This window comes from Trichoplusia ni, chromosome 3 (assembly GCF_003590095.1).
Source record: "Trichoplusia ni isolate ovarian cell line Hi5 chromosome 3, tn1, whole genome shotgun sequence".
In the NCBI taxonomy this organism is placed as follows: domain Eukaryota; kingdom Metazoa; phylum Arthropoda; class Insecta; order Lepidoptera; family Noctuidae; genus Trichoplusia; species Trichoplusia ni.
Window position 1 is genome coordinate 17,784,022 of NC_039480.1, and position 23,051 is coordinate 17,807,072.

General features: G+C 35.1%; 1 protein-coding gene across 2 annotated transcripts in view; it reads right to left on the reverse strand.

Moving 5' to 3' along the window:
• The window catches only part of LOC113492215 (myosin heavy chain, non-muscle), a 72,604-nt gene that overhangs the window by 48,566 nt on the left and 987 nt on the right, over positions 1-23,051 (reverse strand). The gene's annotated exons all lie outside the window — the stretch shown is intronic.

Here is a 23,051-nt window from a genome sequence, read left to right on the forward strand (position 1 = left end):
GTTGTAAACTCAGCATTGTTTTGACGTCGGGCGGGGCAGCGCGACGCCCGCGGTGCGCCGAGCGTTGACCGACCAGCATTGTTTGAACGGTAACGACCGCCGAAACCTCTAGGGCTGCCAACAGTAATAACATCGTTAAACGTGTTACTGTTGCGGGATGATGGCGCCCTTTGAGAATTAGTTTAATTTATAGTATTGCCACGTTAATATTGTTTTGTTAAGCGACCCAAAAAGTCCCTCGTCTATACCGCGACTTGCTGATTCGTAGCTTTTTTAAGTATTCATATATTTTTTTGTTTGATACTTACAGAAAAAAACAATGAACACTTACTATACAAAATGTGAATTTACTAGATCTTAACAGTACAAAATAGTCACTTCGCTAAAAAAACTTAAATTTCATACGTGTGTATCAACCCTATAATATTGCAACGAAAATCTGAAACATCGTTCATTGACTTAAAAAAATATTGAATAATCAATTTATGAACACTTTACATTGAAAAAATCTTATTTCGAAAAATTAACACTTCTTTGTCTTCTAAATCCGGTGTGGCAGGGTAAGGCGCTAATTGACCGGACCTTGTGTGAGGACAATGGATACTTAATGAGTAATCTAATTTAAGCTGCGTCAGGAACTCAGGACTCCGGTTTGACTGTGGTTTATTTGCATGTCGAACAAGAGAAATAACAGCGCTCGGTGATACTTTGATTAACTGCGAAACATCTAATCGTTGCAATTTGTGTAGTTTATTTACCAGCTTGCGTCGAAATGGTTATTTCGGTGGAGTTTATAATTGTTTCAAACCGGATATATAAGGATAACAATCGTTAAAAATTATGGAAATCAGTAGAAATCTTCACTCATATCAAAATTGCATTACAAAATTTAATCTTATTTATTTGTTTTTCTCGGTTCATGTTCATAAGAATAATTATAATTTTGGAATCGTGCAACTAGTCACAAGAGCCTGAAAAAGGGGCATAATTACCACTTTTTGATTTGCAGAAAATAAGTCCAGTCTCAACGTATTTTTGACGAGCTCACAAATTTTCCATATTTATTAAACAATTGATTTCCCGTTGTCTCTATAATACGAGTGGTTGAATTAATTTTCAAATCGGTACATAAACGGAAACAATTCTATCTCGCAGTCGCGCTAATGATTCACGCAGTATATGTGTCTATTTTATTGGTGCCGTGTAAAAAGCGGCCGTTAACGTGAGTCACACGGGTTGCCAGGCTAAATATGTCGCCAGTGTTGCGAGCAACACCAATGAGGTAGCAAAGGTCAAAACCGCCATAATACTACAACTGGTCGGATTATGGACATGTCTTAAATAAAAAAGCAATAGAATATAAATTAATTTTACGCAATTTTTTGGTTATTGGAAGCTAAGCTTATTGTGAAAAAAAATCTACTAAGTAAAAAAAATAAAGAGAGAAGAACTTAAGTCCAAAAAAATACTCATTACAAAAATGGTTTTAGTTACATTTACGAAGAACGCTAAGCACAGATGTAGCTCTATCATTATTACAGTGACTGCAACAACAAGGAACACATCCTTTTCAATATTTGTTTTGCATCTAAACGCACATAAATCTAACGGTACAAAAACAAAACATAGAGCACGCAACGAATACAAAACAATTAACGTTCAAAGTGAGGAAGTTTTCTGATTCACGAGAGGATTGAATCCCAAGTGTTAGCGCCATATAAAGTCAGCGAAGCTCTTAACGCCACAATACATCTAATGAAATAGCCCTCGACTAAGTATCGAAGCTCCACAAGACTAAGACCACAACTACCACAAGGCGTTTCCTTATAAGCTTAGTGCATAGTTGGCAGGCGGCCAGTGCGAACATGTCCAATAAATAGATATCGGCCGTCTCCCGAATGCCCAGACAGCTTCGGAGTCCGGGAGACTGATCTGTCGCGGACACTTCGCTCACTTAACATGGCAGGAACTGGAATTGGTAATTTATTAGCCCTGCTTAATATATTGCGAATATCATAGGACGTTACGATGTCTAGACGACGCGCGACAGTTTACATGATGCTTAAGTTTTATTATGTGTGGAATTGTATGAGATTTTTATAGTATTTATAGTGTCTGGTATTATGTTACACCTTAATAGAGTTGACACCTGTGTTGCGTAGGTATCGTTAAACCAGAATACTAGGTAAAAAAACCGTCTTATCAAAATTAATACCTAAACTGTCATCTTCGAATATTCTAAGCAGAGCAGCCGTTATTTCCCACAATAAACAGATTCTAGAGCTCCACTCATTATAGGTTTAATATTCATATAGATCGTGATCAATGAAGCCACAATCCTACAACTAGGGCAGCTCGCCGAAGGTCACAACTTCAAACCAATTGGTATTGTGGTCAACTGCTCATACAAATTCATTTATCTTGTACGACTGATATTAGTAATGCATCATGAAACATGTGTTTCTAGAAAAAAATGCAATTAGTGTACAGTCTTAACTGTGCGTAGCTGTTGTTCTTGTATTCAGGTCATGGATTATCATTTTAGATTTAACACTTAGTGCAGTTTGATACTTGGCGGTATTCAATAAAACGTTTTTAACCATCTAGAAGACCTTGATTGATGCCTCTACCTTACCACCTTGGTTGTTACCTACGTTTATATATTTAATAATATTCTGAGGAAAGATAAAGTATCTTAATTAATACGACCAGATTTACCTGTTCTACTAAAGTTTGAAGTACTAATTAGGAAACAGGACAAAAACATTGTAAAGTTCGCTGAAGTGATAAGTTTTTCCGGGAAACGCGACAAAATCGTTATTTCCTAACAATTGTTACAGTTGAGGCATAACGAGATTAACTCACGGTATTCTCACGGAGAACTAATGTCGTTACATGACAATCGTTGTCACGCGTATTTGCTCGGCGGCGGGTAATTACCTGAGCTTTTTACAAAATATAACGACCGCATGAGGTAATCTCGATAAGGAATAAGATAACTTTCTCCAAATACCGTAGAAGTATGTGAAGTGGTTTAACGAGCTTTAAGTTACTTAAATGGGCACATATCGAAACGTTTTTGGCTTTTACGTTTTGATTCCACTCGCGTGTATAACACTGTTTATCCCGCTTTGCCGGACATTCAACGACGTCTGGTGTTTTATGGCGATTTAATCTGGGATAACAACCACTATAATAAAATCAAGAATTTTAACTAGTTTCAGTCTCAATGACAACGTTAAATATTTTAAGGTGATGTCTCCAATACCGTCTTAATTTAAAGCACGATCAAGGAGATTCGCTTATAAAAAGCACAATTTTTTCATTAAATCTCATTCTAATATCAAAATATAATCATTCCTACCGAATCTTCCAACAAATCTTAACGTGAATTACCATATTTCCCATACAGCACCATAAAGCGTACATCTCCATACCTCGCTCAAGTAGTCAGGGTACATAACAATCTCGATCATAACGATCGAACTGTTTCCCAATGATCATAAGTCAGGAGCTGAACAATAGCGCCGGCTCCGTGACCTCCTTAGTTTGTGGCCGCGGTTCCAAACTAATTAACATCCATCGTGACTATTCTATACTAATGATTTTGTCTTATACGTCTGGTATACTCAAAATATCAAATAATTTGCATAAATCCGAACTCAAACAGAGATTGAAATAGATGTAGACTGAAAACGAGCCATCTGTGTCGATTCTGTGTTTTTTTTTATTTACTTACACCCAGCTATCAATTGACTATCAATATGATGAATTAAAGAAGAATTTAACTAACATGGTATCAAAGAACTGATTACAGACCACGCCAATGTTTGTCTAAAACTCGTTCAAGAACTTTTTGATACGCTGAAAATGACTTCATGCAAAAGAAATACAGTTTCCTTTGAAAACAAACCGGTAGAGTGTAGAGCAAGACGTATTCCACGTTCATATGTGTAACGTAATCGTAACGTGAGTGTGTACGGAACTCGTCGGGGATTTTATGAATGCTGATTGTATTATCTATTTTGTAAACATCGACACTTCCATAACAAACGTACATTGGACTTATTTGTCTTCTGTACACAATTAAAATGATAGTCGCTGTATTACTGTGTGATTTTAAATATTTAGTAATAACTTGTACATTTTAAGACGTATATTTATATCTACTGAATAGAATTGTGAAAGGTTTCCAAAGACGTGTCGAAAAACAATACAGAGATAATTTTGAGTCCTATCAAATAAAATAAGTCATATTTACAACAGATTACTTCAAAAATAAGATAATAGACGGATAACTTTTAGATATTTCACATTTAGATATCTTCAATATAAAATACAAATAAGGAAAAACGTTTCGTCACTCATTATTTTTTTAGGGTAAAGCGTTAATACTGATTTTAACCGTGTAAATTTTTGTTAAACCTTTGCTTCATATCGCTCGTTTCCACATAATTCAACCTATTTATAGAGCTAAATTACTCAAGTTCAATATTAAACAAAAAGTGAACAATTATCCTGTTATTGTAATGTGGGGCGTTCAGTCGTACACAATGACATTTGCACATTTCAGCAAGGGCGTTGAACCAGCGGCGCTTCGCTCACACCTAGTGGGTGGGCTGAGCCGTACGAAAATTTAATTATAAGAATATATCTTACTGTATATGGTCATGAATTTAGATGGCGTTAAATTTTACGTTTGTTGTGTGTCATAATTTAAGCGGACTTATTTTGCTGAATGCATTTAAGAACATTAAGTCTTAACATGGTAAAACAGAGCGCTGTAATTGGGGTAACGTATGATTTAAGTAATAACGAATGTCAAAATCTAAATGTAAATCTATTAAGATTGTATCGGTCGAGACATCGACGTAAAGATTAATACGATGATTTTATGCATAGAAAAGACTAAACTACTTCGTGACAAATTAACAGAAAACATAAACTAATGAAAACAAGAATCTAATCCATAAATTAAAAGCTAACTTTTAACAACTAATTATATCAATTTACTATAAATAAAAACTTCATAGTTAATTAACCGTGTGTTTGCACAAACAGTTAATTTTCCGAAGTTACAGATAATTAGTTTCTATTAGCAATATGAATAATGAATAATTAATTAGTAAATCTCTGCATACATTATGTTTGACAAGAGTTTATAGGTAAACACATGAATTAAAAGCTGATATGAGTAACGTTTTATGGGCGTTCGGAAATAGTTTCTCTAATTTATTTAGACCACTTTATATGCAGAGACGAGTGCCTAAAATGCTGCTTTCTTATCTGTAATTTTAAATTTATGTATTTGTTTAATTCTATTTTCATCGCAACCTGTTCAATTTAAGTTACACAAGTTTATATGTATGATATTATTACAAAGCTGAATTTATGGCAGGCATGCATTAAAAAAGATAGTTTGAATTTAACGTAGTCGAAAATACAGCACAGATAAGTAATGTTTCGAAAAAAAAAAGACCGGGGCAAAGTAGGGAAATCGTTGCCCCAACGGTGAAAAACAAAATAGAACACGTAAAAAGTACCAAAATAAACGTTTTTGCAAACCTAAGAACAAACAATTTCCATATACTCTACAGAGAAAAGCTATTAGCAGCTACAAGTTAAACACATCCTGTATTAGCTCACCACATTTTTTACTAATGCGCTTTAAGTTACTTTAAAGACAAATCGTTAAGTTTATCTGAAGCAAGAATGCTACGGTAATGAGGCAACCAATTTACAAGAGCATACAAAATAATTTAAACAATAATTAATTAATAATCCATGTTATTCAATTAGTTGTTGGTTTTATCAGTACTGGAACGTAAGTCACCGACCTCGTAATTGGTTCGGTGATGATTTCCTAAATTCCGTATAAATTATATATTTATTTACATTTATATTGATTCTTATGATATGAGAAGATTACATAGATTCCTTTTAACTTAAAATTTTAATGGTAAATAATATTAACAACAAAACATTTATTGAAGAAAACATAAACGTGAATATAAAACTATCTATTTCACTGACACAAACTAAAAAGCATTTTGGTAAATCATATTATGGCACATTACTAAAACAATACAAATAATAGTTGTAATTTAGCGAATGGTTAAGTCGTGTTGGTAACATCCGGTAACAAGGCTGCCATATTGTCGTTGGTACCATTCAAAATTCGAAAAGGTGCGCGTGCGGCGGCCTTCGTCCGCTGAGGACGCGGCGCGGCGCGGGAGGAGCTGGACCCACTAGGGTTGTCGTTTTTAATTATTATTTTATTTATTAGTTACCGAGTAGTTTGGATAAATATTAATAATCCCACGATTGTAATACAATGCTTATATGTGTGTAAACATTTATTTTTTTCCATATCTAATAATCTAATCTTTAAACGGATAAATCAATATTATGGGCGAGGCTCATTTATTTTAACTACTACCCAAATTAGACATAATTAGTCAATTATTTTAAACCACATTTCTAAGTATCAACCATAGCAGCGAGACACGAACTGGTTAAAAAAGTTGAAACAACCACAGTCAAAACGATAAGTGATGTCCTTGACGCACCTTGCTACATTTCCAGTTAGAACACACCACCTAAAACACTGTTTAATCCTTATTCCCATTGTTATTAAGTTGAAATTTCCGTGAATATTAATATTCAGATTCGGTAAGCCCGGGCATTAGAATTCAGAATGGGTGGGTACTTAAAGTATGGTAGTTATTGGGCTAGCACAGCTGTGTCCAAACAATTCATCATGGCGGCCGCAAATGAATTAAGTTATCTTGACCATATGGTCGCAGCCTCGCTGGCCACTTCAAGATGTACGAGTAATTTTTCCACTCTAAGTACGTTATGAGGTCAGATGTTTACTATTGCGTTCAATATGCAAAGCTATTGCGAGTACTGAGATGGATTGCAGATACGACCACATTAATCTTGCTAATATTACAGGGAAACCTCAGCTATGAATAAACTTAGAACGGATTAATTAGCATCAATTCAAAATCAAATCATTTTATTTACAGCCCAGCTGACCATAATAAGTATCGTAATACAAAAAAATATGGTCACAAAAAGCATAAACAAAGAAAGTGCGGGGTAGACAGGGAAAAGAGAACAAAATAAAACCACAGCGGTCCCGACTCGTTCGGCGACCGACGACAATGACCGGCGACCGCGTAACGGAACGACCATTATGAGATACTCAATTAACTAAGAATGGAAGGATTTACTTAGATTTACTTCACGCTCTTTTTACCTGAGTGTGTAAGTTATAGAGTTTATTCAACAACTGTACGGTACAGTTAATACAAGCACTAGTACAAACGACAAAGGGGAAGGAGAGTAGCAAGAACAATTACATGAAGGAGTCTTGTGGATAAGGAGGTCTGTGCAACTTGGATGGAAAAATAATTAATCAAAATGCTAATGCTCTGAACTGCATCGAAAAAGAAACTTTCCTCTTAGATTCTACCTTTGTTCCTTAAACCTTATATGGCACGTAATGAGCTTGATCACAAGAGTTCCCGTCAATAATACGAAGGTTTTAGGTCACGAACCATCGATCTGGATACAATCCCCAGTCGTGATGTTGTTTCTTAATTAGGAAAGTCGACATCGTGGATATTTGAATACCGATACACGAACCCGTATGCTAAAGGACTTTTTTTTGTATAATTTCCACATAATATCTGGAAATTTATTGAGTAACTACGAGAGAACTGTAGCTATAGCCGATAAATTTAGCAACGCAAATAAAATAATTCTAATCGGACAGTTATTAGTATCCTATAAACGTCCCGGGGCCTCTAAATACACAGTAGCATAAGCCACAAACGGTTACATCATCCGTAATGTAATTCGATCTTAATTTATCATCTTGTTTGTCTAAGCAGCGTATCCCATCAAGGTTATAACATCTTCTAAATAATTCCTGGCTATTGGAACAGAGATCTTAATAAGAAGTTACGATGTGATTTGCATGAGATGAGTTTAGGCGATTGTTGCTAACGACTTTTAATGTAAAAATATACCATCGGGCTAATCGAAAAGTATATATTTAAAATGATTGGGTATATTAAAACTTGACGAACGACAAGGTGTTGGCAGTAACTTACTCAAATTGAACTGAAGTCACATTTGTAGAGCTGAAGGAATTGTTTAAAGAGCATTGTAGAAAGCATCCACGAAAAAAATTAAGGACGATGTGACTACGGTAAAAAAATCCCGCAGTCGTCTGTCTCGAACCCGCGACCCATAAACAAAATGCCACTGGCAACGGTACCGATACCGGTTTTGTCGATCGCTCGCCTCGACATATTATATCCATGTTCAAGGGAGAGATCGGAACGAGAACCGAGAGAATACGCTTGTTGCTAATGAAAGAAGGTAATTAAGGCTTTGTTGATCATCTATCAAAGCTGACGGTAGTTTGTTTTCAAAGAACTTTAAGTTACGGTAAATAATAACACTGTTCCAAACCTTTACCAATGATTTGCTTAACTAGTGGAAAAGAATCAGGAACTTACCTGGAAAAACAGAGAAAAAAAATGTAAAAATCGTCAATTATTCAACAAACATTTAGTTTCATCATTTATTTTTAACCTCAAATCACTTTCAGCCCTGTCAAACATTTACTAAAAAGATAAAGTAACGGTGTCCATCATGTCATAGAAAGAAGTGATTTAAACTAGCCTTAGCCCGCGGCCCCATTCACTTTAAGCTCAGCTGCTTGGTATTACACCACCGAGGCCTGATGTGACCCCGCGACCTTTATGATAGGCACTTAACACCTACCGCGATTACTATCGCTACACAAAACAGATTGGAATTTTAATCAGCTATATTTGCGCACTGGACGCTCAAACTCGCTTTGCTAAAAACGTAAAAACATGACGAGTTCATTGATAGTTATTTTTTTTTATATTTAAAAAGAAAATGTTAATTAAGAAGTTTCATGATGCCAGTCAAAACATACACTCGGGCTTACTACTAAACAAGATTTGTCCCAAGATTGATTTGTCCCAATATTGTCCCAAGATTGTGTTGACCATTACAATTCATACAAGTTGAAAACAAATTTAGATCTTTCCGTGTTAATAATGCTACAACTTCAATGTTTCTAGTTATATGATCATAATGTTCCGTATGTATGTTTTATGTTAAAAGAGAGAGTGTAAGTGCAAGTATAGTTGCAATAAGGATGTATACCGCGTACGAGTAGCACACAATGATGGGAACCGATGACGATCGACCGGTAACATGATGTCACCTTCACACAATAGTTATAACAATAGGAAGAATAGCGACACCTGTGTTTGTCCTATGTTTTATAATGATGTTTTAAAATATATGGTATGCGGGGTTCCAAGGAATTCACGCTACATGTTGCATAACGGGCCCATAGGTGCTTATACATTCGATGTTACTTGTAGTATATTTCTAAAACATCAAATCAATTAATACTTTTTGGTCCAATGTTTGATACACCTCACGAATTTCACCGGTCTTATCGACTTATCCTATGCGCATTGTCCATGACATACTTACTTCGCGAACAGTAAGTGATACTCAATTATTAACATGCATCGATTTGCCGTTTCAAGGCTGAACTGCAGAACTGCAAACACTGTGCCCTAAAATAAAACAACAAAGCGTAACTGAACATGACAAGGTACTAATGTAGTAACAAGTCCGATGTTGTTTGTCCTTATAAGGACAAGGACCGTAAAGCCTGTATTTAAATTACAGTCGTAATCGCCAAGGGTCAATTATACTATAATAGTTACAAACGGTAAGTAATGATTATTTAAAGCAATCGGTTTACCCCCTTCGGTAATCGCGGCTTGTTATTTGGAAAGCTCGCTTCTCGATAGAGCCTTGACAAGGACGGCGGCACGTAGTACATAAAACAAGTAATGCAATTTGGAAATTCCGATGCATTACGGTATAAAACTCGCAATAGCACGAAATTACATGAAGTACGCGACAAGCAAAAGCAATTTAACGACTCGTAAAAGGATCAAAACCGGAATGGTCTACCATCAGAATGTTAATTAGCCCTTAGTTCCCTCACACGAGGCACTGCGGTACCGTTACGGTGGTATTACACCACAGCCTGGTTGCATCGCGCCCTGTCCTGTCCGACCAGATGGCATTAACTGCGACCCACTTATTGAAGGTCCTATACCGGCCCGACTTATTCCATGTAAGGCGTTACATGGTTACGCAAGCTGCTGATTCTGCGCGAAACTCTCGTATTGTTCATATTTTATTATATACAATTAAATGTTGGAAACTTTACCATATTTGGAGTGCGAATTTCGTTTGATTAAAACATAAATCTCAAGATAAAGTAAAATAAAGGCTCAAAGACGTAAAGGACAAGTCGTCTAGACCACAATCAGTAGCGTAATAATCTTAATGCAGACATTTTAAACGTAAACTTAGGTAATTTATATCGTAATAAGAACAAGAACATTATGTTCGAAACTGAATCGAAATACTGCGAAATTTAATTAAATATAAAGCGTATCAGTGGCGAAAAGAATGCCACAACACGTTTTAAAGCGAGGTATCAATATCAAGCTGAGTGCGAACAAAAAATAGTGCTTTGCTTTCAATGCGAACGTTGATTGCGCTCCAAAGCCGTTTACAGTCAATCAATGCACCATGTGTAATGACCAGTCGTGGTCGCCACCGTGGTACACTGGCATATGGCGGCTAAAACATGGCCATATAAGGTGTCACATATGGACGGCAAGGTTCGACGAATTTAGCGGTACATACGTTTGTTACAACTACGGACATGATGAATGGGAGTGACGAAGTAATGAATATTGAACTCAATGACGCTGACAGACAAAGCTTTCGAAACAGTTTTGGACATCGAAATGATGTATTATGTTGAAAAAGTTTTCATGCGACACCGATTCTTCATGGTGAGGAACCTTTATTAATGAGGCTGACTGTCGACTGAATGCTTGGAACAACCCACATGGGTGTGAATTTTCCAAGCAGAACTAAGAAGTGAATACACATACATATAACAACACTCACAAGCAAGGACCTTCTCTCAGCTACAGGCAGTTAATAGGAACCTTCAATTGCCTAATGGTCTTCAAAATAAACATTCTTATAACAAAATGTATTTTTATCAGAGACGGTAAAACTTGGTCGGATCCAATGATCAAAGTTTTGTCATATTTTTAAGCACTTTTAATAGTATTAACTATTAACCCAAAGACTTCAGGTAAAGACAATTATAATCAAACAATATTTATTTATATTTAATTTTCAATAAAAGCTCTGATGACAATCACTTATAAAGTTATAATAGATACTCATATCGCCCACCAAAGAGCAATAAAGAGTTTAATTAACAGATGTACAGGACACAAAGACAAGAGCTTATTATGCTGAAGTACTATTCAGTAGCTTGCTGTGGGATATTCAGCTTTATTTTTACCGTTTAGGATATATTGTTGTATTTCATTTGAAACCTGTCGTCAGGTCAAGAGACTATGAGCACATGCGTTGTTTGGAGTACCTCCCGCATTGATGTATCATTTGCTCGAAGAAAAACATGAGATAATTATATAAATGACGATATTTATTTGTGTGATTGTACCAGCTTATATCGATTGTGATATCTTCAATGAGATAAAATATACTACACAATATATGGCTATTAAAATACTATGTTGAAACGAAGCGAAGCCTAAATCCAGACAATTATGTCAAAATACATAAATACACCTATAACATGTTGCCTGCCAATCATTCTCCAGAAATGATAAATAATACTAAAAACTGCCATTAGAACCGTAAATCAAAGAATGATGGAATAATTGAGTGAATTATTAATGAACCGTTTTAAAACATCACAAATCATGAATTACTCTCAATATTTGGTCCTTGAATTAGATTTAGGGCTTTACTTTATAGTCAAGTACATACATAGATGAGTATCAGGGAGGAAAATAAACAAGTTTTAAGTACCTAAGATTAAAAAGAAGTAAATTTTATTATAAGCACATAAGCTTCTTTCGTGTACGCTCATCACTCAAAATGGATATAACCTCAAATAAAGACCTTAAAGTTAATGATTGCAAATAAAAATAATCAACATTCTTATGTTAACGAACCCAGTTTACTTAACTGAGCTCGATTACATATTTAACACAAGGCAAAATGTATAGAATTCTTTAAATTGTAGAAATGCAATCATTATTTTTATCGCCTACGTATTCATTCTTGAACGGTTGTGCAACATCAGAAATTTATCCGTTTCCGTTTCTTGTAGGTAAGTAATTCCCAGATAGCAAAATAGTTCGAATAAACTACCTATAAATACATCGTAACTGTACAAAACTAAAATAGTGATAGAGTGATAGACTCAACAATGTCATGTGCGATAAGAATTATGAGAAGTAATAATTATTGCCCAAAAATATTCACTTGTCGTTATAATATGGCTCCTAAATGACTTAAACGATGCAGAAGGACAACCACTTAAACCATACAAGTATTTCCCTTAAATGAGTACCTATCGTAAACCACAACGCAAACTAGAATAAATCATGCAACAAACAGAAATATTTTCGAAGGCTACCCTGAAAATCCGTCCCCCAAGGCTCGGGGCGGTCGCCGTTAAAGTCTAGCCTTTACGACACAGCGTCTAGACAACTCGAAACGTAACAAATTTATACTACATAGTAAAACAAATGTAGAAATAGATACATTTCTGTAACGGACTGCGAACAGCAGGGTTTGTAATTTATTCATCATAATATAAATCGTCGAAACGATGAAATCTCTTAATGTGTTCACGGATTCATAGATGCATTCAAAGTTATTGTCGCTAACTGTTACTGTTTTTATACAACACTGTTTCAAACAAAAAACAAATCGTAGAAAACAATGACTTTAGCAACATAAAGACATCATGTCCACAATTATGTGAACTAAAAACAGTAATGATCAAACTATTTCACATTAATTTTACTAACTTAAGTTTCTTATTCAGCTTTCGACTATGTTACATAGTATTATCACACACAATACACAGATATTTTAAATCGGTTGTGCTAATCATTATTTAATATATTGTACGGATACTGCGGCTTTGAAAATAACTGACTCATAATGAATAAAACAAGGGAACAAAGGCAATATTTTCTAAACACAATGCAGTTGTTCTACAAGGAACTCTATTAGGCCCACAATAATTTACATAAAGTTTTAGATATGCAAATTGTTTTATCTATGACTAAGGGTTTAGTATAGCCACTATGACATAGGATCTAGGCTATTTATCATTTTAGTGAAACGATATATCATGTTCAGTTGTTTTCTCGTAGCATGTAAACGAAGGGATGAATAGTGATATCCGCAATTTCACCAACAAGAACACACGGCATCTTCATTGTCTGACTCATTGCAGTAATAATGTCAGTGTCAGAGAATTGCAGTCAGTCGTAATAAAATGTCAGTAGTTACCAACACAAATCTGTCATAAGTAATGGGCTATAGCGATTTAATGTAATTTGTAAATATCAGTCCAGTTACCATCCAGCTGAACACCTTTTACATAAATATGCGTGAAGATAAATAGTTAATCAAAGCGGTCACGACATTCACCACATTCTGTACATATCAGATAACATACCAACGTGACTGGACCAAAAATAACTATGCTCTAAGTATAAGCACTAGATATGGTAGAACATAACCTCTGGTGGAACAACGGTTTTATTCATAGGTAATTATTCCGTATTAATTTTGCACGCACGTGTGGTCGATCGTGGATCACGACTACTGGAAGGTCGCTGAAGGTTTAAAGAATGGATGTTTTGAATTGATTTACATACAACTAAAAAGGCCTTCTGTTACTTGGAAGCTATATTGAGTTAAAATTTGAATGTTGTGGGAAATTAAGGATACGCACGTAACGGACAAAATATTTTCAAGATTGAAAATGTTGATAGGTTTTCTAATCAAACATGAATTACGCAGTTTATGAATAACCGTGGGCGTAAATTGCACGTTGTATAGATGTGTTAAAACAATTTTTGGCAGAATCTACCAAAACATTGCTTTATCAGCAACATAGTGAATGTTTCTGGCAACTTCCTCCAGTGCTTTTAGAATACAAACAATAAGTCATTCTACAAATATATTCCATCGAGACTTCCAGTGTACAAACATCGGTTACATCATCTATCTTTAAATAGAAACCATGGACTATTAGAAATAGATAAATTTCAGTATCTACGCGTGAGATTCTCGTATAGGTTGGTATAGGTTGGTAGGTATATATATAGGTTGAACATCTCAATAAGTCTGCTTACACGTGTTTAGGAGTATAGTCCAAATATACCGTTCAGAAAATTAGTTTGATTCTACCTAAAAAGGACTCCTTAAACAAGCCGATTGAGAGCGATGTGGACACAAACGTTAGACAAACCTGTTTCTATACAAGAAAAAGGAAATACTAAATTATTATTCGAAACAATATTGATCATAACGATTTTGTAACGACAAAAGAATGTTTAAATTTTTTTTGGTAGAGCAAAACTTAAAACTGATCATCTATATTCATAAAATGTATGTTTCCAAATTAAATCAATTTCGAAACTCTGTTATCTCAAATAATGCTTTTACTCAAATTAAGTGAAAAACCAAAACGTGCCGACTTGTAAATTGGCGAATGTTTTGAAACCCCGTCGTTTGGTTATGCAGATACCTGGTCCATTGCGGTATCTGCACTGCGGAGCACTAGTATCTGCACAACAGCATCCATAGCTGGAGGAAGAGCAAGCCGGAGGCAACATTTTTGATATTGAATAATTTGGAATCATTTGCCGAGATAAAGCTGTTAGCGACTGTAAGTTTGAAAAGGAATGTTTGCTAGAACTTATAAAAATTGAAATCGCATGATTTATCAATCCATGGATTCTGCAATCACTAACTCTAGGAATCGTACTGCTATTTGTAGGTGCTAACATTATTTGGAAAGGAAACATGAATTTAAATGAAAATTATATTCAAAAGTTTCTAGTTGAATCTTTTATGGAAGAGAATTCCATAAAAGTGTCTGATTCAACTAGAAACTTTTAAATATAATTTTGACGATAATGTTTATTAAAGCACGGATTCATTGTGAAGAGCTTAAACAAATCGGTCCATAAATAACAATAGTAAAACAAAATGTCTTACAATATCATTACCAAGTCGTAATCCATCAGCATCGTATTTCAACACATTACCATGTTGCTCGCATGCCAAAACAAATATACTTTTCTCCATCAGACGTCAACCATAATGTTTTTGACGACCACAAAATGGATCTGTGATTTTTATAGTGGCATTAAAATGACTCGTACGATGTTATAGAAACAGGGAAGGATCATCGGCTCCGTTTGTGGTTTGAATACTTGATGGGTCACTTTGAGGCCGAGGCTGCAGCAAGGATTCCACATAGAATTCTAAGTGCTAAACGACGTATTTATTGCTGAGTTATAAAACTACAGTACCTATGTGTGATGATCAAGCTTTACTGCTTGTTTATGCAGTGTGAAATATTATTCGTAACGAGAATCGATTAATGTTTATTTTAGATCAGTCAATAACCCTCTGACAATGTTAAATAATTGGCATGCAGTCACATTGAAACAGTGCACTTCAATGATAGGCATTGCCTACCTCAATTCATCCCCCATGACACCTGCATTTTTCAATAGCTTTTCACCCTTCCTATCAAAAATTGAAAGAAAAGCCCGTAATATTTCGTCGGGAAGCCCCTACGAATTACAAGCCATATGTCGGACATATCCTGCGTCAACAATCCCCCGTCTGAAAGTTTCATAACCCCGTCTGCACCTACCGTGCACCCTCTGCTTCCCCGGGGGGGTGTCTGCAGAGGGTGCGCCGCGTACAGACTTTACTTTGATTGGTTTTAAAGTAGGGGTAGGCAAATTAATGGATGACTAAGTGGTACTGTGGCTACAGTGCTGTGAAATGTGAATTCCTGGATTAATAAATAGCGGGCATTATGACTTAAGAACCAAAACGGTAAAGTAATGAAAAGAGCAAGGTATGTGCCACCAAAACTCACGTAATGAGAAAGTGTCGAGATGAATCTTATCTAACAGAAATAAAGGAAAGAAGTCACACTGGTTATAGGAGACTGGTCCTATTAACAACCGGGCGCGCTACATTAACCCTGAATACATTAAAAACAAAAAGATCCAGTTAGTATGTAGTGATTATAAAATTCTATTCATACAATATTCGTGTGTTATCGGCGTGATAAGAGGCAGATAAGACAGATACTGTCGATTGTTTAAGCCGTAACAATCGGTCTGCGCGGCTATCTGCGATCTGTGTTCTATTTTAGATGCCACATGCGGATTCTGGACACTGACTGCGCTTAAGATGATACACAGTGCTAAGGGCAGAGCTGAACAGGATTAATGAGTTAACAGAGCTTGCTATACGAATCGTTGAAATTTTTATTACTCCCTAATAAAAATAAATTCTTTACATATTTGTTTCTCATTCTTTATTGAGATCGCGTCCGCGACTTAATGACAGGAAACACTTTGACCTTTCTATTTACATACTAGTTTAACATACAACCTAGTTTTTTAAGGAAATGCCATATATTATAGTTTTCGACAGCATATTCATATTTATTGGATCATTAGAGAGGCGATATATAAAATGCTGATAATTACACAATTTTGCTACATTTGCTTTTGTTGTGGTGTAACTAATATCTAACTGGACGTAAAAATTTAAAGACTAATTTCCTTTGAATGTCTTATTAAATTTGTGTCTTGGAGCTAATCTCTATGAAATTAAGCTATCGACTTTTATCAAACGACCTTGCTTAATCAAAATCTGCTTTATCAATGCAAAAATTTGCATGATATGACAATACAGAATTACGTATAGATTAGCCTTATTTTATATCCCGGACTTAGCAACATATAATCGGCACTTATATATCACTCTTGGTGAAATTTTGCTAGACGACCAAATAATGTAACTTAATGGTATCAAAGTAAATTAAGCCCGAATATAGAGTGACTTCATCGCAGGCAACTAATGTTATATTTATGATAATAACTACGCAACGAACACTCAATTATTCGGGGAAGGTCGACATCATAAAATATTTATATTAATCTCTGGATGTTTTCAACTTGGGTTATTAAACAAGTAGTTTGTTAAGAGGATGAATAGTACCCAACCGTTTGCATTTATAATTAGAAGCGTTAAGGATAATACTGGTTACATATAAATTAATAATTATGCTATAGATGAACGGTACACACAGGAAAGAATGACAAAACTGATTTAATCATGTTTGTAAAATACGATTCAACGGAAAGCTAAACTGAGTGAGCAGTTATAAGAGCCCGAACTAGTGCCTAATAAAACATACTTTAGTTACAATAATTACATGGACTTTGAAAATACAAATAAAGGCGTGTCAGTGTTAACGTTAATGCCCGTCTACCTACCTACCTAGTCACCCACCCTTGGCACTAAAAGCTCCTAGCCTTTGCATTAAACAGATCCTATTTACCACTTCCAGCTAAACCTGGTATGCAATACATGTTAAAGTTTCAGTCTATTTATTATTCAAGCCTTTTCAGGCACTCCACTAGCTCGTGAAACGTGAAATAGTAGCATGCTGCCAAAGAAGTGTGGCCTTTTTTAGCTTTTTTAGAAGTTCAAAAATTCAGACATAATTGATAGCGAAGATAGTGCCATCGCAGGCTAAACTATCTCTATGTCTGGACGTGATATAACAGTCGTGTTTACGAAATAACTCGCCTCCCTACAGACGAGTAGTCGGCCGTAAACGTGACTCTCGATAGTCACCATTAAACCAGGAGCGGATAAGCGTAATTTCGAACTTTACACTTGGCAACATTTCGTAAACAGCAGAATTAAACTTTTTGTTACGGCTAACTTTGGACAACTCGTCATCAAAGTGCGTGTTAACGTGTTTCAAATCCGCAACATTAATATTTGCAGAACACCCTGCTTACGAATACTTTACACATGTAGTAAATATTGTGGCGTTTTAACAAAAGACGTAAGGAATTACTTTCTAAAACATCCAAGAGAGTTTGTAACCTAAACAGCAAATAAAAAACTGTGCAAAAATGTATCGTAAAAAGCCCACGAGAGTGAAAAGGACTAACAGTCAAGTTTGCCACAAGTACCAGGATGTTAGAACGTCGGTGGAGGTTGAAACGTAGCGTACATATTCGCGTGGGCCGCCCCCCCCCTCTCATCCCCCGCGCCACCGCCAGGTCAACGACACCCGCGGCCGTTTCGGCCGGCAGCGCGCCTCACCTTGACATTCATCTCGAGCACGACGCTTTAGCCAAACGTTTGAATTAACTCGAACAACTTTCGAACGACGCTTTAGATTTAACCCTTCTAAGCTATAAACCGCCCACTCGAATCGGTCGCGTTACATTTCGTTGACTCGCGACAAACTACGCGGATCTATGTTGCCCTGGTACCCGATGCTCGTTCTAATGAAGAAATTGAAATTAAATCTTGTTTCTTTGGAAGATAAAGAGCGTTTTGTTGCAATCGGACGATGTTTTACTATCGGCATTGTGGAGACGTGACTCATCTGTTAAATTGATAAGTAACGAACAAAGAGACAGCTATGTAAAACAATCTGCATATAATAGAAATATTTTATATCGAGGAAAAACCTTCAAGTAACGCATCAACATACGTACCAGTGATGACGTCACCATACAATACTCCAACTTACAAATCCTCTAATCCTATTCGCAGAGGTCAACATTCTTTAAACAAGAAAATATTTTCGCATATACGTACTCATAATACTTCGGTACGTATACAAACTTGTTATTCGCGATATAATGAAGTACAGTATTGCGATCACCATTATTTGACAAACTCGGCGGTTTAAGGATGACGATTCATAAATATACAGGCTACACCGTCAAAGCTGCATATAGTTTGATTATCACTTTGTCAATTGCACACGACCATCTTAACTATCTAGTAAGGGGTCAACAGCAAATAATAAGTACTTTCCTAACGTGACGTAATATGTGATAAAGCCTGATTTCAATGAGACTGCTATTTTAGATATACAAGTTTATTTAAGCATTTATTTCAAAAAGCTCATTAACCTGATGACTTCTTTTAACAAGTACCACATACGAGGCCATCATACCTTACAAACGCGCTCATTATAGCATTATAAAAACAACATTAAGCCATAAGGAGCGAAGAAAATTAACAATAAAGGCAAAAAGCGGTGGAATTGAGACCACCATTGTTAAAAACTGAATCGCAAAAGGAAGTTATGGCTTAAATGGGCCCACCATGGCTTTAACGAAATTTGCCTGCGCAATGCTGACCTCATGCGACTGTTACAGTAAATAAATACGATTTTTGCTGTAACTTTTCTGATATCTGACACGAAACACGAAGACCAGATTCCAGATAAACTCTTTAAGGACACGTTAGGAGCAGTATTTTAATCTATTCAAGGCTGAGACGCAGGTAAAAACTTCATGTCAAGTCTTAAAATAAACTTATTATCGAGTAAGCACGATTAAAAGGAAATCATAACGATACCGCTATACATCCTACACAAATCGTGACTATTAATTAAAGGAATTAGGTTGAAATAGTGTCGTAGGCGTAGCATACCAAGTATACCAACATTACATACAGTAGTGGCAAATAAACCTTCATAGAAAAACGTTGAAAAGTCCTAAGGTTTGAAGGAGTAAAGGAAATGAGACCGTTTAGCTGCCAAAGAGAACTAAGCAATTATCTATCACTTTACCGTCCTGTGTGTTCAGTTCATACTGCACTCAGCTAAAAGTTCCGTTCTATACCGTAACGAGTTTGTACTCCATTTACAAACGTCATAGGACTAGATCATGATCAGCAAATAGCAACGACGAACACAATCGTTGACGGTCAGAGTCCGACAGTGAATAGTGGCACCTTTTGTTATGTAAATCTAAGGATTTCACGCCCCATTAATACAGCGAACATGGCTTTAATTGATGACACTTATGGCGCAAGGAGTCGACACGTACTTGACTCGAATACAGTTATTGTTTAGTACAAATAAACATTGAAACTGTAGGGAGCAGACTGGTAGTTTGTATTACGTTTAATCATCGTACTATGACACCAATGTAAACTAGAAATATGAAGGATAAATATAAATTTTGAATTAATGTAAAATGAACCTTTTTTTACGCATTAAAATTAAACCAATTCGATTTGAGTCGAAACGAATGAGTGTCGACGATAAACATAAAAAAATAAATTGAATCCATACATAGCATCATTCATCGCTGACATTTGAGACGTACTTTCGAAACAAGATAGTTACGTAGCTCGTACTTTTAAGGGTCCTTACTAATAAAAACAAAACGTCATTTTGGCGCCTGTTTGTCCGATAATGAAGGTGTTAATATAAAATGATATCGCAAATAAAATAAATGTTTTCGAAAAACAAATTGGTTTAAAATTACGACACGTTGCGTAATGTAATGCAATGTTAACGAACTTTTTACGGAACCCTGCTTGCGAGTCCGTCTGGCGGGTATCAGGCCTTTTAATTTGAGGTAATTTATTTATATAGATAAGAATTACAAAACTGCAGTACCATAATTAATTACATCGATTACGTAGAGGTTGTTGCATGACCAATGAGAACAGTAAAAAATTAACGAAGTAAGCTGTTATCAGATACCTGTTGAGTCGGACAGCTGAATATGGCGGATAATAAAATATTAAGTGTATGATCGAGATATTGCGACACATCGGCCTTTGAGCAGATTGTCATTTACTCACATGTACAGTAATATAACAAATTCTGTCTATATTTCAGTGCATACTTTTACTAATCTTAAGATGTAATTTTGAAAAGAGTAATGGCAGCCCCTGCAGAAAAGTTTTTTTGGCGCCTATAATTAAGACGCCTCTCTTTATGGTATTAAAGCGATAATTGGTATGAAAAGGACATAGGACAATTAGTATCCCTGGTGTAAGTAAGCACTCAGAAAAAACATTTGAAAAGTACCTTTAGCAACTAATGTAACAGTTTACATAAAAAATAAGGGCAAGGCAAACATCACACATCCTTAACACTTATCAACAATTTATTTAATTGTCCACACCATCAAGTTTGGCAGCATAAAACTTAATTTATGTTAACCGCCATATAAGAATTTGTAAATTGGTAACAAGTACTATGAAAGGCAATGCCTGCCAGTGTGATCTGGACATATTAGGACAACTATAATGTGTCATTAGCTTTATACTTTCATGAATAGCTGTGGTTATGAACCATATGGTTGGACATGTTGTGATGAGGTACCTTACACATTGATGGTATACAAGGCCATCTGTTTACTATGTTGTTTGTCGCTCATCTTCATGTTTGCATATGTATTATTGAAATGCAAGAGTATAACTAGGACTTTGTGGAATACAGTGTCTACACAATACATTTATTAAATTCATAGATAACTCTTAATAAAAACGGTAATTGCATAACTATAAATATAAGTTTGGTATTTTGATCTAACTCACATCGGATCGAAACTGATGGAGAAATTTTGGTCTTGATCACAAAGTGTTTTGAATTTTGAAAAACAAATATCTTTTGACATTATTAGGACCCAAATCATGGTTTAAGAAGTTCAGTAGTATCTAAACAAAATTATCAAAGAAAGCCAACATTCCAAAATTGTACATTTAGTCATATCAAATTTATATTTTATAGTATCTAAACAGTGAATATTATCAAAGTTAGCAAACATTCTAAAATTGTATCTAGTCATATCGAAATTATGAGTAACATTTTCAAAGAAATTGGATTAGGTAATATCAATGACTAAAAAAGTATTTACATTTTTTATCAAATGATTAATACAATATGTAAGCACTGATAATCTATTCCTGTACTTCATTTATCTGTGACAAATACATTGCTAGGTTTATTCAGTGACATCATAGATTAACTGAAAATAAGTTTCTTCTGATTTTTATCCTGGTTTGATATTAATTAAGCTGGAATAACACAAGGATAAGTTAAGTTTAAGTATTATTTATACTTTTTAAAGGGAGATGTACTGTTAACACAGCAACAACACACCATACACATTACATATTTAAAATGTGCCAAAACAACTCAATGATTAACACCTAGAGTTGGTAATATGACTATTCCTTTCAATAAAGAATTTTTCCAGTTTTGTCTTCTCAATATTAGCTAACAATGTACATGACAAAAAAAATATTCAGAGTTAACTAATTCATATTTACCATATGAATTAGTTAACTTTGAATATTTTTTTAACTAATGACAAAGTTATTACCCAGGGCTAGTTTATTCAATCTACCTGTCCACATAGCTTAGTTTAACTTCTAAGAAATAATTATAATTATGAAAAATAATTAATAATTGATTAAAAGAGATTACCACTTGGACATTTTTACACCAGAAACATGCCATTTAAAGCAACTGAACTAACACAGGTGACTCAAATGCAAGTTATATTTTAAAACAGATGTAAGTTTGACTAAAGTTTTACTATGTAGTAATTATTACATCTGAATAAATTTCATTTGGAATGTAAGAAATATACTCAATATACCCAAGGTGCTCAGTATTCTGTTTTAAGATTCTGCACTTGACTTAATAAATTAAATCAATTTTTGTATGTAAAATTAGTGTTAGTTTCCTTGTTAGCGTAATGCAAAGCGGCGTTATATGAAGTCTGTTTCATTATTGTCTATGTTTTGGGGAGTAAAGTATTATTGAAGGGAGTGTTAGAGAGTATCCATGTAAAAATTTGCTATTAACGCAGTGTGTTTGCTATGGTACTGTAAAGATATTTGGATTTAGTAATGATAATGTAGTTATGAAGTTTAGTAATAATTACAGGCAAAAACAATAATTTAACAGTGAACCACTTAAAAGAATGCTACATACACAAAGTAAT